Below are 13,792 nucleotides of genomic sequence, written 5' to 3'. Positions count from 1 at the left end.
ATATCCCTGACCTATCCCTACCTACAGGACAGGTGTTTGTACCATGTTACATGTCTGATTTGACTGACCAAACCAGCAAACTGGGTGTATCATTTAGTAGTCATTGCTGCCAACATGGGTCTGTCCTGCCATATCTTTCGATAAATAATATAGATTTAGATTTAAATGTTGATACGGTAGATTTAATACTAATAAACGTAACAACAACAGATCATTATTATGATGCCAGTAACCAAACATCTGTGTGGAACATCATGGTGGAAAGTTTGAATGACAAGTATCATTTCCTACCTGGACCTAGATTTAGATCCACAGAATGTCACAGATATAAAGACAGTGATAGTACAGATTGTATAGAGTTCCTACAATACCTACTTTGGAACCTTATTACTAGCATAGATCTTGAACCATATATGCAAATACCCTTCAAACACAGATACTTACCCATATCTGTAGTTCTGTTTTGCCAGAAAAATTAAATCATACAACATCCTGGCAAACAGGCTACCATGTACTTGTGCTTATTATTATTAATGCAATCTGGGGACTGTGAAACGAACGCTGGTCCCTCAAACAACGATTCTAGCTCAATTTTCCGTGTATTTTATGCGGGGACCCATGCACTTGGTCGCAGAGAGCAGTTCAATGCGATGAGTGTAACGGTTGGTATCATGCTCAATGTATGGACATGAATAGCAATATGTACAAGGCATTGGGCGGGTCCAATAATTCTTGGATTTGTTGTAACTGTGGTTTACCCAACGTCAGCACATCCTTTCTCTCTCAATGGTCCATAAACTTGTCTAACTCTTTCGCTAGTCTGGAAACACTGGATAGTGACAACGTGGCCGTAAGTCCACCTATCACTTCCTCATCACCTTAAGCTGCTACCGGTAGGTCAAAGAAATGCTCTAAAACTAAAAAGACTTCAAACAAAGGAAGGAATCCCACTAAACCTAAGTTTAGCAGACCTTTAAAGGTACTGGTAATCAATTTTGGTAGTATAAAGAACAAAGTTGCAGATCTCGCAGCCTGTCTGGAATTCAATAATTCAGATATAGTATTAGGATCTGAGACACAGTTAAACCCCTCGATCAGAAATGAAGAATATTTTCCTAACAAATACTCGGTCGTCAGAAAAGATAGAATAGACTCACATGGGGGTGTACTTGTTGCCTTTAAGAGCGACTTAGTGGAACCCATAGAATGGACCTCGACACAGATTGCGAGGTTGTTTGGGTCCAGATTCAGCTGGTAGGATGTAATTCATTACTGGTAGGTGCCTTTTACAGACCACCAGATAAAAGGGATCATCAGTATCTGAATGAGTTGCAAACTTCCCTGTCTAGAATCATAGACGTAATTTGCTAGAATTAAAGGTAAACACGATGACAACATCTGGATTGGTGGTGACTTCAATCTAGGTGATATACAGTGGGACTCCCAAAACGGACGCCCTAACTCACAGGTTACGAAATTATGTCATCAAATGATTGACTTGGCAAACGATCATAACTTACAACAAATAGTTACTGATCCTACAAGACAATCAAACATACTTGATATTTTCTTCACCAACAATCCTACCCTAGTCGAAAAAATCTACCATCTTACCTGGGATAGGTGATCATGACGGTATTCCCATGCTTGTTATAAACACATCACCAAAAATTTCTAAACCTAAACCACGTCGTGTTTACCTGTATGCCAAAGCAGACAAAACAGGAATGAAAACAGAATTGAACAAATTTGTTGAGGAATTCCGTGCTAAAATGTCAAACACTGAGTCTGTTGAGTATTTATGGAATGTCTTCAAGACTCGACTGAAGAACTTTATGGATAATTTCATTCCTACTAAGGTTACTAGTAAACAGAACAAAACCCCTTGGATAACCCCAAAAATCAAACGTATGCATAGACGCAAATAACGGGCCTGTAGCAAGGCTAAAAATTCAGGGAATGATTGTGACTGGGAGAGTTTCAGACAAATCAGAAAAGAAACTCAAAAGTTTACCAGATCTGCATACAGAAAACACATCAGAGATTTTTGCTTCTGGTCCTTCGTCAAAAGCCTCAGGAAGGACTCTTCTGGAGTACTTGCTTTAAAAGAAAAGGGTGTCCTCTCATCAGAGGATAGGCAGAAGGCTAAAATCCTAAACGAATATTTCCGTTCAGTTTTCACAACAGAGAACTTACAAACCCTACCTAATCTTCCTCAATCTAATATCTCTGGTAAAGATAATATAATCATTCATACTTCAGGGATTGAAAAACTCTTGAAGAACTTAGATCCGAAAAAAGCTTCCGAGGTTGACGAGATTTTCCCCCGTATTCTAAAAGAGTTTTCTCAGGAATTGGCGCCACTTCTTACCAAAATCCTCCAAGCATCTCTTGATCCAGGAAATTTACCTGAAGACTGGCGTAAAGCCAACATGACACATATCCATAAAAGGGTGATAGAACTAAACAAGAAAACTATAGACAAATATCTCTCACTTCTGTATGCTGTAAAATATTAGAACATGTTGTACACTCTCATATAATGAATCATCTTGAGTCGTACAACGTACTCAGTAAATACCAACATGGATTTAGGAAAGGTCATTCCTGTGAATCACAACTAATCCAAACCATGCATGACCTTACCCTTTCTCTCGAAAAACGGACCCAGACTGACTTTTCTAAAGCATTCGACTCTGTGCCCCATCATCGTCTCATCCTTAAACTTAATCAGTACGGTATCAATGGGAAAACCAACAGGTGGATCTCATTTTTCTTACAAGACAGGCACCAACGGGTATTATTGGGGGGGGGGGGGGGGTGAACAGTTGGTTAGGGTTAAGTCGGGCGTTCCTCAAGGGACAGTGCTCAGACCTTTACTCTTTCTAATCTACGTTAACGACATACCGGACGAGTTATCCTCGACTGTACGACTATACGCTGACGGCTGTATCTTATACTCTGACATCAAAACTCAACTTGACGCAACCAGACTACAGGACGACCTTGACAGACTTTCTGCATGGGTGGATAAGAGGCAAATGCAACTAAACCCTCAAAAATGTCATGTTCTTAGATTTAACGCTTCTAGATCCCCTGTAATAACCAAGTACACCATTGGAGCAGGAAGCTGTAATGAATGGAGATCTCGTCCAAGAGGCCCCTTTGAAGTCATCCGTGGCACCGCGCGTCTTTTGTTTCCCCTACCGTAATCCCCTTAATCCCCCTCCAAAACCTTACAGCTCCCTAGTAGCACTAAGTCCTCCCTTTCCACACACAGCCCAGCCCAGTGAGCACGGCGGCTTTTGCTTTGCCGGCCCGTACTTTGGGTGAATAGTGGTGCTAACTTGACAACTTCTAGCCCTAAATCAATAATTGCGCAAACATATAACACAATTTCATTTAGTTCTTTAGGAAGATAAACCATTGGACTACCTTCCTAGCTATGTACAAATTTCGGAAATTTTCGGAAAATGTCAATAATTAGATGAGAAAATCATGATTATGAAAATCTTTCATTCGCTCTAACTCATGATTTCCTTGGTCGATTTCGCTGGTTAAAATGGCCATGTCTTCGGTAGAGCTATCCGAGAACGGAAAACGCATTTGATGACTAATAGAAAGTTGCATTGGTCATAATGTTGTGAATTCTGCATTTTATATGTTATAGCTAAATACATCTTCCATGAACATGACTTAATTTGTCGGTGCCACGCATGGCTTCAAAGCCCGATGCTTGCATATTTTTGCAAACGAGTGAATAGAGAACTTAGGGAAGCAGATGGCGTTGCGTAACATTTCGTACTATTTGGAATGCCAGAGAGGGACTGTGCATTGATATGGACAGCTGTTGATGGAAATGATGGCTGGAGAGGGTTACATTTCTTTTTGTTAAGCCAGGTTAATCTTGAATAATTTTCCCTCGGAAAATTCTTTCGAGACGGTATCTCCATTCATTACAGCTTCCTGATTGGAGGTACCGTATTACAGGAAACCCCCTCTCACTCATACCTTGGTGTAGAGATCTCCAATGATCTAAAGTGGGATAAACATATTTCTAACATAACATCATCTGCAAATAAGGTCAATGGATTCATCAGTAGAAACCTTATATCATGTACTAAACAAACTAAATCCTTAGCTTACACAACCCTAGTCCGTCCAATTGTAGAATATAGTTCTAGTGTCTGGGACCATATACCAAAGAACATACGCAGGAAATTGGCGAGGTTCAAAGAAGGACAACCAGAACGGTATGCAATGACTACAGGCAAACTACCAGCGCGACAAAACTTATGGTGGGGTTAGGATGGGACCTGCTTGATATTCGAAGGAAAGTTTCGAGGGTCTGTATATTGCACAAAGCCTTGGGGGGGGCACTTGGCCCTGCCGGTGTCGGACTACCTGCGTCCAGCTATATGAGCCACCAGACGTACCTCAGGAAACTCCTTCATCCAATACTCCACCCGCACCAATTGTTTTAAACACTCCTACATTCCACGTACCATCAAGGACTGGAACTCACTACCCTCCGACATCCAACGGACCACAAACATCGACACCTTCAAACTCCAAGCAACCAACTTTTTCCGCAATCAAGACTCAAGCAATAAGAACTAAACAAGCACAATGCGCACCCCCTCATCCTCCTCGCTTGGTTCCTAACGGAACGTTGAGGAGTATCCCAGAAGAAGAAGAAGGTAGATAGATAGATAGATCTTCGTGTCTGGCAGTTAAAAACTGAAATGAACATGAATTACAATATAAATTTCCAAAGAACATTCACATAATAATATGATTTACCAATAGGTCACTTCCGCAATGCACTCAAATGCAGTCGAATGGAAATACCAACAAGCACACTCGCCCGCCGAGGGACACTGCACTCCAATAGCCTGAACGCGGAACGCATACATCCGCCGCCGCTTGACCGGGCAAGCTATAATGCTCGTCCAGCCCAGCAATTTTTCAAATTTTTGAGTACCCCCCCCCCCCCCATAAAAAAAATGTGCTCACTACCACCCCTCCCCCCCCCCCCCCCGGCCGTACTAAGACCTCAAATAGCCCGGCCTTTTTAGGGTTAAAAGGTTGAATGTTCGGCATCAAATGCTATCGCAAATTCTTCCAAAGTTGGATCGTACTCGGATCATATAGTGTGCTGTGGGTATAAGTTGTCATATAGATCATTATCGTAATCATCACTACGGAATATAACAATCAAAACAACATTGCACATTTCTGATATTTTGGGGGGTGGGTGTAAAAAAAAAAAAAAGGTCTCCCATACCTTTAGCAAATAGCTGGTTATACTTCGCCTATGGGTTAAAGCTAGGCAACTAAAATGATTGCAAGCCCCTCAGGGGGAACGGTATAGTACTGATGAGGCTACCCTGGGTAAACGAGACGTGTTGATATTATTTGCTGTTATTCCTATTTGCAATGACGACCTTCGTCATTGCCTTGTTTTCGTTCACATTCTGCCCCATTAATATTCTCCTTTTCCTCCTTTTCCTTATCCTTATCCTTATCGTCAGGAAATCGCATTCGTTTTGCGCGTAGTGTTTGTGATTCCTAGTTAGGTGCTTTCCTCATGTCCTTTTCCTTTCAAATTTCATAGGCATAGTCTCTACCATCTCATCAAGGTCACTACATTCTTCGATTTTGGAAATCACCCATGCATGACCGTCCAGGCGCCATTTTGTCCGTTTCTGGTCCATTTTAAGGCCTTTATATCTTCCTTCCTATCTCCACTATCCTAGATCCTACAAACTTCTAACAAATTCCTCTAGATAGTCTGAGAGATGTTCTTTCATCTGCGACATATGACTTGACCTTCAAAATGCCATCTTCATACTCGAAATTCAAATCTAAAACCGACTCCGTCAAAAATCTCTCAAGTTCTTGAATAATGGACCCCTAAATAATCTAAAACTGCCATAACTTTCTCATATAAATTCCGTTTTGTATTTAAATCTCACAGTATCTTTATCTCATAATTGCACATAGCCATGCTAAATTTCACGCTCCAATGGCTTTGCACAACATAAATAGCGCCCTCTAAAGTTCTGGGAATTGGCTTTCTCTCTGTGGCCGTATCTCCATAATGGCTTAGCAAACCCGTACCCTTTTTTGGATTTAGATACTTGAAGATATGCCCTTTCCAGCCATATACATAATTATATACCCTATCACTGACCAAATTTGAGAAAATTGCCCTCCAAATTCGCCATTTTCAAGAAAATTCCGAAATAACTTCAACTTGCTCTAAAATGGCGATCTTTATACTTACATCAATGAAACTTGGCAGACATATGTATCCATATACGTGACAACTGTTTACTAAGTTTGGTAAAATTCGAATATGTCAGCGCAAAGTAATCGCCAAAAATGATGAATTTACTATGCATTACGTAATAGCGCGTTTAATGCGTGCAATACATTGCGCGCAGATAACAATGGTGTCAAACTGACCGCAATGAAGTGCCCTTTCGAATGATACCAAGTATGGTATATGTTTACACAGAAAATTGTGAGTAAATCGCTTTTGAACAAGGGTCACTATACGAATTCCGCCCGATTATAACACTTATCGGCGATGACGTCATTTTTTCAGACTACTTTTCGCCCCCTAAACATCCTTTTTTTTCGTTGAAAATTTGCAATGACATTCCGAGATGCAATACGCAGGGCACCTCGTGGCCGGATTTTTGAAAGTAGTCAAGGGGGCCATTTAAGACGCCATTTTGTCCTTTAAATCTATTTTACATCACATGTTTCGATAGGATTATCATAGAAAAAAAGAGAGTAGTTTACAATAACAACCATGAAATTTTCTTTCCAATGATACCAGATACGGCCCATAAAGAGACATAAAGAGAGAGAGAAAAAACAATTTAACTCCGGTCATAATACAGATCCTGTACGTTTTCCGCCCATGCATTACACGCATTGTCTATGGGGCAAATCGGGTTCACGCTTTTGACCCCTAGAACGACCTTGATTGATTTGACGAACATGCAACTAATCCCATTTGTTTTTTGCACGCAGTGCTTGCGAGCCCTTTCTACGTTCTTTCCCCTATCCCAATTTCTTTCAAACTTCGTAGGCATAGTCACTACCATCCCATGAAGGTCACTATTGAGGCCTTTCTTTCGCCCTACCTGTCTCCAATATTACAGAAGCTAAAGACTTCGTACAAATTGCTCTGGATAGTCCGAGAGAAGCTCTTTCGTTCGACACGTAGAAACACGGCGTCATTGCACGCACATCGTTGTGACACGATTGCATTTCTAGTTATTATTATTATTATTATTATTATTATTATTATTATTATTATTATTATTATTATTATTATTATTATTATTATGAACATGATGAATAATACATGTATTTAGTTGTTTTCACACATCGTTCATTGTGGTATTCGTGCAATTGCGATGACTTTCTAATATTTCATGTATTTCTTCCTTGTGAGTGGTACGTTTGAAAAGCTGTATGATTTCCGTCATGACCGTGTTGGATCTTTCTGCACATTTTTGTTTTCTCGCATCAGATGAGATTTCGTCCACGGAGTTTGGATTCTGCGGAGGCGCTATTGAACTGAGTGAAGCATACCAATTCGTGACTTTATCATCCCCCTTCTTCGGCAACCCATCGGCTGCTACCGATGCCTTCATGTATTGTACCATGCACATCAAAAGTTCCTTTGGACTGCAAACCAAACTGACCTTTCTGGACATGAATACTACTGTCAATGAGCAAGTAAGAGTCTACGACCACCCGTCTTCAACGACAACGACTTACCTGGTTGGCAGTTTTCAGGGCGATCTGCAAGAAGGAGATGCAGTCATTGTCTCATCGCGATGGGGTCTTACCTTAGTTTATGAAGATTATAGTGTATTTGCGAATGGACCGGGGTTCCTGGCTCAAGCTCAATTTCAAGGTGTGCATGGTTTGTTTATTTTTTCAAACAAAATGATATACTACAAAATAATTGCCTCTTGGTGCATTAAATCTCCAAAAGCTAGAAGTTTATTTCATTTAGACATTTAGCCATGAATCACTTATACCAAATACAATGGCATTGGTTATAAAACATAATAAAGGATGTTCACATATCTATGCAATTTTATTAAAGAGAAGGAGAGGTAAAACAAAATGTAAAAGTTTTCAACCTGAATCACAAGAGTTGGGAAACATGTTGTTCCATTGGATTTAATTGTACCATTGATGTGGGTTACGAAGGTTTCAGTTTAAGGTTTTGCAGCGTATACTATATACGAACGATGTACTGTTTAAAATTAATATAGTCCCAAGAGAAGAATGCACATTTTGTAATGAACAGAGCGAAACAGTAATACATCTGCTATGCTATTGGGATAGGTCGGAACGCTGGATATATACTGGAACCGGAAATAGAATAATATTTTCACTACAAGATAAATTATTTGGTTTAAGAGGTTCAAATAATTATGCATTGCATTGTATACTGATGGTGGTACGACAGACGGTGACGTGCAAAATAAAGAAAACAATGCCCGACTTTGATATTAGAGTTTCGATTATAAATGATTTCAAAAATGAAAAGTATATTGCAGATTCGAATTGTAGAAACAATAAAGTTCACAAGAAAACGGTTTCAATTCAGGAATTTATTTATATAAATAGATTTTTTTTCTGAATTGTATATTTCTATTTTTTTTTTATTTGTTAAATCATTAGCAGTGGTCACAACAAGGTAGTTGTATATAGCCCAATAGTCAAAGAATAATATGTCTCTTTTATAATGTTTCTTCCATATTTGTTGTTCATGAATATCAGAAATACACTATTGAAAATATGTATGTCTTCTGTTAACTCGACAGTTCGACAAATATTTGTATATTGAGTAGTCAATTTCATTTATGTACAGTTATACATATGAATAACCTTGAATATATGTTTGTTAATTTGTTGCAAATGAAAATCAATGAACTCCCTGTGGACGGAAAAAGTATGAAGAAAAAAATAAATCACTCATTATAATTCCAAATATACTATAGGCGTCATTCGCTGACACAAAGCTGCGCCAGAGACGTGCGCTGTGATTGGCGCGCGTCATCAGAGGAATAACACCGTAAATAAAATGAATGAATGCTTTTATCAGCGCATGTAATCATGTAGTCGAAATGGCGCTTGGTATGCAAGGATTTTTATCATCTTGCTCCATATTTGTTACCCTTTTTCCCTTTTTCCTTTCGCATCTATATCAGATTCTTTTTCGGACAACGTACCTGGCTTGTGTGGAGGTTTTATTTACATCACCGAGACTAACCCCAGCATACAGTTCTCCACCCCTCTCTATGGTACCTCCACCACAACTGACGCGTTTCTGTATTGTCGATTCACCATCACTTGCCCTCCGGATAAGCAAATAAAGTTAGCATTATTTGACAGAAACATCGCAGTTAGTGGACAACTCGATATCTACGATGGGCCTCAATCGGGGTCTAGTACCAATGTGTTCCATGTGTCTGGTATCCTGAATGCTACGACAACCATCATTTCATCAGAGAGTACCTTGATTTTGGATTACAATGATGTTGTTAATGCGCCTGCAAAGGGTCGAGGATTTACAGCCAATGCTCAGATCACAGGTAAAGAGAGTAATTCATAAGTCCATAACTATCCTCCTCTGCAAAATTCCATATTGTAAGAAAAAAATATGTATATAATTTAGTTTATATTCATATTTCTTAATGTAGTAGTAAACTTCAAAATGATTGTGAAGAAAGAAATCAAGAGGGATAAGGGGAAGAGTTCTAAGATTCTCGGCCTCATTCCACTCTTTCAAAAAATGTCATTACTGACTCAGTCAACATGAGTTATGATCGTGTTTTACTTTAAAGAAACAAATTAAAATGTTAGAACTTTATTTGTAATCCTTTCAATGTGTTGTCATTAAAGACAAAGTTGAGTTCTGGTCATGCAATTGCATTGTGAAAGAAACTGTGTAATCGATCAGAAAAGGTTAATCATCTAGCATATAAGTATTGGTGTGTACTGCACGGTTCTGGAATCATCAAAATTATAAGAAATTTAACCCCCGTCTTGGTAAAGTTACAAGCACTGTATACATAGAAAGATGTATATGGGACATCACGAACATGTAGCATAAAAATTTGTCCCGATTTGTATGTTGTTACATGCCATATTTAGAATATGAAGGCATTTGAAGAGCCATGCTTTTCAGGCAATATTTTTATCTGATGTTCTTCCACACTTGCATAATAACAATGATAACGCTCACAAATTATTTTTCACCTCTTCCCAGAACTCAACCTTCTCTTTAAATACAGTTTCAGGTTAAAAAGTACCATTTGCTAAATCAAGTTTGTACATCTCAAGTACTATTTTTGATTGCTCTTACTTGATTTTTCAATCTTTCAATTCGTATTTATTTCATTTCCAACAGAAATATAAACAAAGGCATTACATAATTATATTATTACAGAAAGTAAATCTTGATAGATATACAAATACACTGTACGAACAAAATAACATTATTACAAGAAATTTTTGAATTTCTGAAGAAATGGGGTGCTTGCAGTTTATGGATCCCCTAGAAAGAAAAAAGAATTGTGTCTAATTGTACCTACGAAGACCTGGAAAACACAAAACAATATTACAGAACGACAACCACGAAACGACAAGGACAAGTAAAACATATAAAAGAAGAAGAAAAAGGGGGGAAAGGAAGAAGGAAGTAGCATGCAGGACAAATCATGACCGAAGACGAGGTAGTTATATTGGTGATTCTGGGAATGTATATAAGATCCAAAGGACAAATAAATATTCGATTAATCTAGCAGATGATGAAGACCTAAATGAAAATTTAAGATGATTACCAGCTGTTATCAGATTAATATTGTATATTACTATAAGATTTGAGCAAAAATATTTTTTTTAATTTCTTGAAAGAATTTAGGGATGGACTTTTTTTTATATCTTCACTTAAACAATTCCAAAATCTAGGACCATCATACATACATGATTTCTTTGCTAATACAGTTTTAAAGAGAGGTAGGTGAAATTAGTTAGACCGTCTAGTTGGGTAATCATAAAATGACCGATTTAGGGGGAACATGGCATCAAATATATGTGGAAGGGTCTTTCTACTGTAGTTATACATTAATGATTAAAGATACAGGTCATTTGTTTTTAATAGTCTGCTAGTAACAAATAACGGGTCTGTGTGTGAGAGAAATGCAGAATTGTAGATAATACGGAGAGACTTCTTTTGTAATAAAATCAGTCTATTTAATAGAGTTTCCTGCGTATTGCCCCAAGTAAGTATCCCATAATTAAGATATGGTAAGATTAAAAATAAATAAAGCATGAGAAGGGCTGATGTCGGAAATAAAATTCAAGCTCATTTATTATGCCAATATTCCGTGAAATAATTTTACACGTACACTCTACGAAAAAAGGGTGCAAAAAGGGGTGCAAAATAAGAGTTTGCACCCTTTAGATAAAAATTAACCATATTGAAGGAAAAGGGGTTAAAAAAAGGATGCAGAATAAGATTTTGCACCCTTCCTCTAAAAATGAACCCTATCGACCAAAAAAGGGTGCAAAATAAAAGTTTGCATATGCATGCATATTCATGATTACTTTACACGTGTTCACATACAAATACATTTATCATGATCTGTTAAGCAAGTTATGACAATGCACATCAATTTTGTGATTTGTATTTTCCTTCGGCAATCATTAACCAATAGATTATTTTGTCTGATCTTGTTACAGTTACATTTGCGTTTTAGCAATAGATATTTTAATTATATGATTACTAACCAAGAAACAACATGCATGTTTAATATGCATTTGTGTACGAGCAAAGTTCACGAGTATTGCTCGAGTATGGGTGCAGGATTGCACCTTTTAAAGGGTGCAGGATTGAACCCCTAAAGGTGCTGTTATTGCATAAGTGTGCACCCCTAATGGAGTAGGATTGAACCATTAAGGGTGCAATCTGGCACTCTCTTAAATGGTGCAGGATTGAACCGATAAAGGTGCTGCCAGTGTTGCATCGGTTTGCACCCCTAAAGGTGCATACTTGCACCATTTTTTCTTAGTGTGTATTATCTATATGGTATTTCCACGAAAGTTTGTTGTCAACAGTTATACCTAGAAACTTAATGGATGAAACAACTAACAAGTGGGTATCGTCAAACACAATATCCATAGACAGTGTATCTATAGAATGAATAAATAACATATTTTTTGGGAGGTTGAGGAATAGTTTATTAGCTCTTATTCATTGGGTGAATTTTTCAAGTTCAGAATTTCCAACATTGACTAAGGTATTTTGATTTTTATGGGAATAAAAAAGATTAGAATCGTCTGCAAAAATGTATAAAAAAGGACATCGGATGATTTACAAAAGTTATTTATATAAATAATTAACAATAAAGGGCCCAACAAACTTCCCTGCGGTACTCAAAAATTTACGTTTTGCATATTGCAAGTATAATTAGTCAAGATTATCGTCTATTGGATAAATAGCTCCTAAACCACTCCAAGGCCTTCCCACGTACCCCATAATGAGAAAGATTGAATAATGAGATATCATGATTGATGGTGTCGAAGACCTTGGAGAAGTCCAGGAAGATACCAACCAGATGAGAGCATTTCTAGTGAGCAATTTTTTTATTTTTTTTTTGGCTCAGCGGGGGGAAAGTGTAATTATTTTTCAACCTCCACCCCCCCCCCCCTTGGGGGCACATCTTCTTTTGTTTTAATACAAAAATGGTGTTATACCAGCTTTTTTTTTAGGGGACGGGGCTCGACCCCCCCCCCCCCCCCCCCTGGATCCGCCACTGATGCCCATGATTATATTTTTAGTATCCGGAACATGGATTTCGATAAAAAGAGACTCCATTGTTTCATTCATTGAATTAATTTCATTATGAATTGAATAGTTGAACTTGTGTTAAACGAAAATGTTACACCTCCGCCGGGTCTGTTTTTTATATTATTGACAAAAACATCATAACCATTTAATGCAAATGGTAGGTTTGATTCACTGCAAAACCAAGTTTCCGTAACTCCTATTATGGAAAACAACTGTTTGGATGGGCTATCTGATAATAATAGAAGTTCATCAAAGTGTTTACTTAAAGGTATAGACCAGTTCTGGTCATTCGATTGCATTGTGAAAGAAACGTTGTGGAATCGATCAGAAAAGGTTGATCATCTAGCATATAGGTGTGTACTGCAGGGTTCTGGAATAATTAAAATAAGAAATTTGGCCCAGTCTTGGTAAAGTTACAAGCACTGTACATATAAAGATGTATATGGGACTACCCTATATCTATCCGGGTCGCGTGTTTTTTATTTACACGGCAGCGAGGGGAAAAGCTCGATTAATTCCAATGAAACCGCTCGCGGAGAGTCTAGTCTGTAGTGCCTGTACTGAATATGACTTGTGTTGTCAATGTACTCTGTGTTGTTGGTACGTGGTAGCCTATAATCTAGGCGGAGTGCCGAGCTTTTTTCTTTGCTGCTAGACTAACCTTAAGCAGAACGTCTGATACGGCGAGACTACGAACCGTGCGGCTCACCGCCTATAATCACTGGTCTAGCTAATCAATATTCATATATATTCAAAATGGCGGATCTATGAATCATTCAACAGCCCTACCAAATAAGGTACACCTATGTTACTTTCGACCAATCAGATATAAGAAACCGCAATCACAGAATCCGTAGTCGCGTAGAAAATCACAGCACAAGGGGATTGCTTGGTATA

Source organism: Strongylocentrotus purpuratus, unplaced genomic scaffold (genome assembly GCF_000002235.5).
Source record: "Strongylocentrotus purpuratus isolate Spur 01 unplaced genomic scaffold, Spur_5.0 spur5_scaffold_21, whole genome shotgun sequence".
Classification (NCBI taxonomy): Eukaryota; Metazoa; Echinodermata; class Echinoidea; order Camarodonta; family Strongylocentrotidae; genus Strongylocentrotus; species Strongylocentrotus purpuratus.
This window is presented reverse-complemented; position numbering follows the sequence as displayed.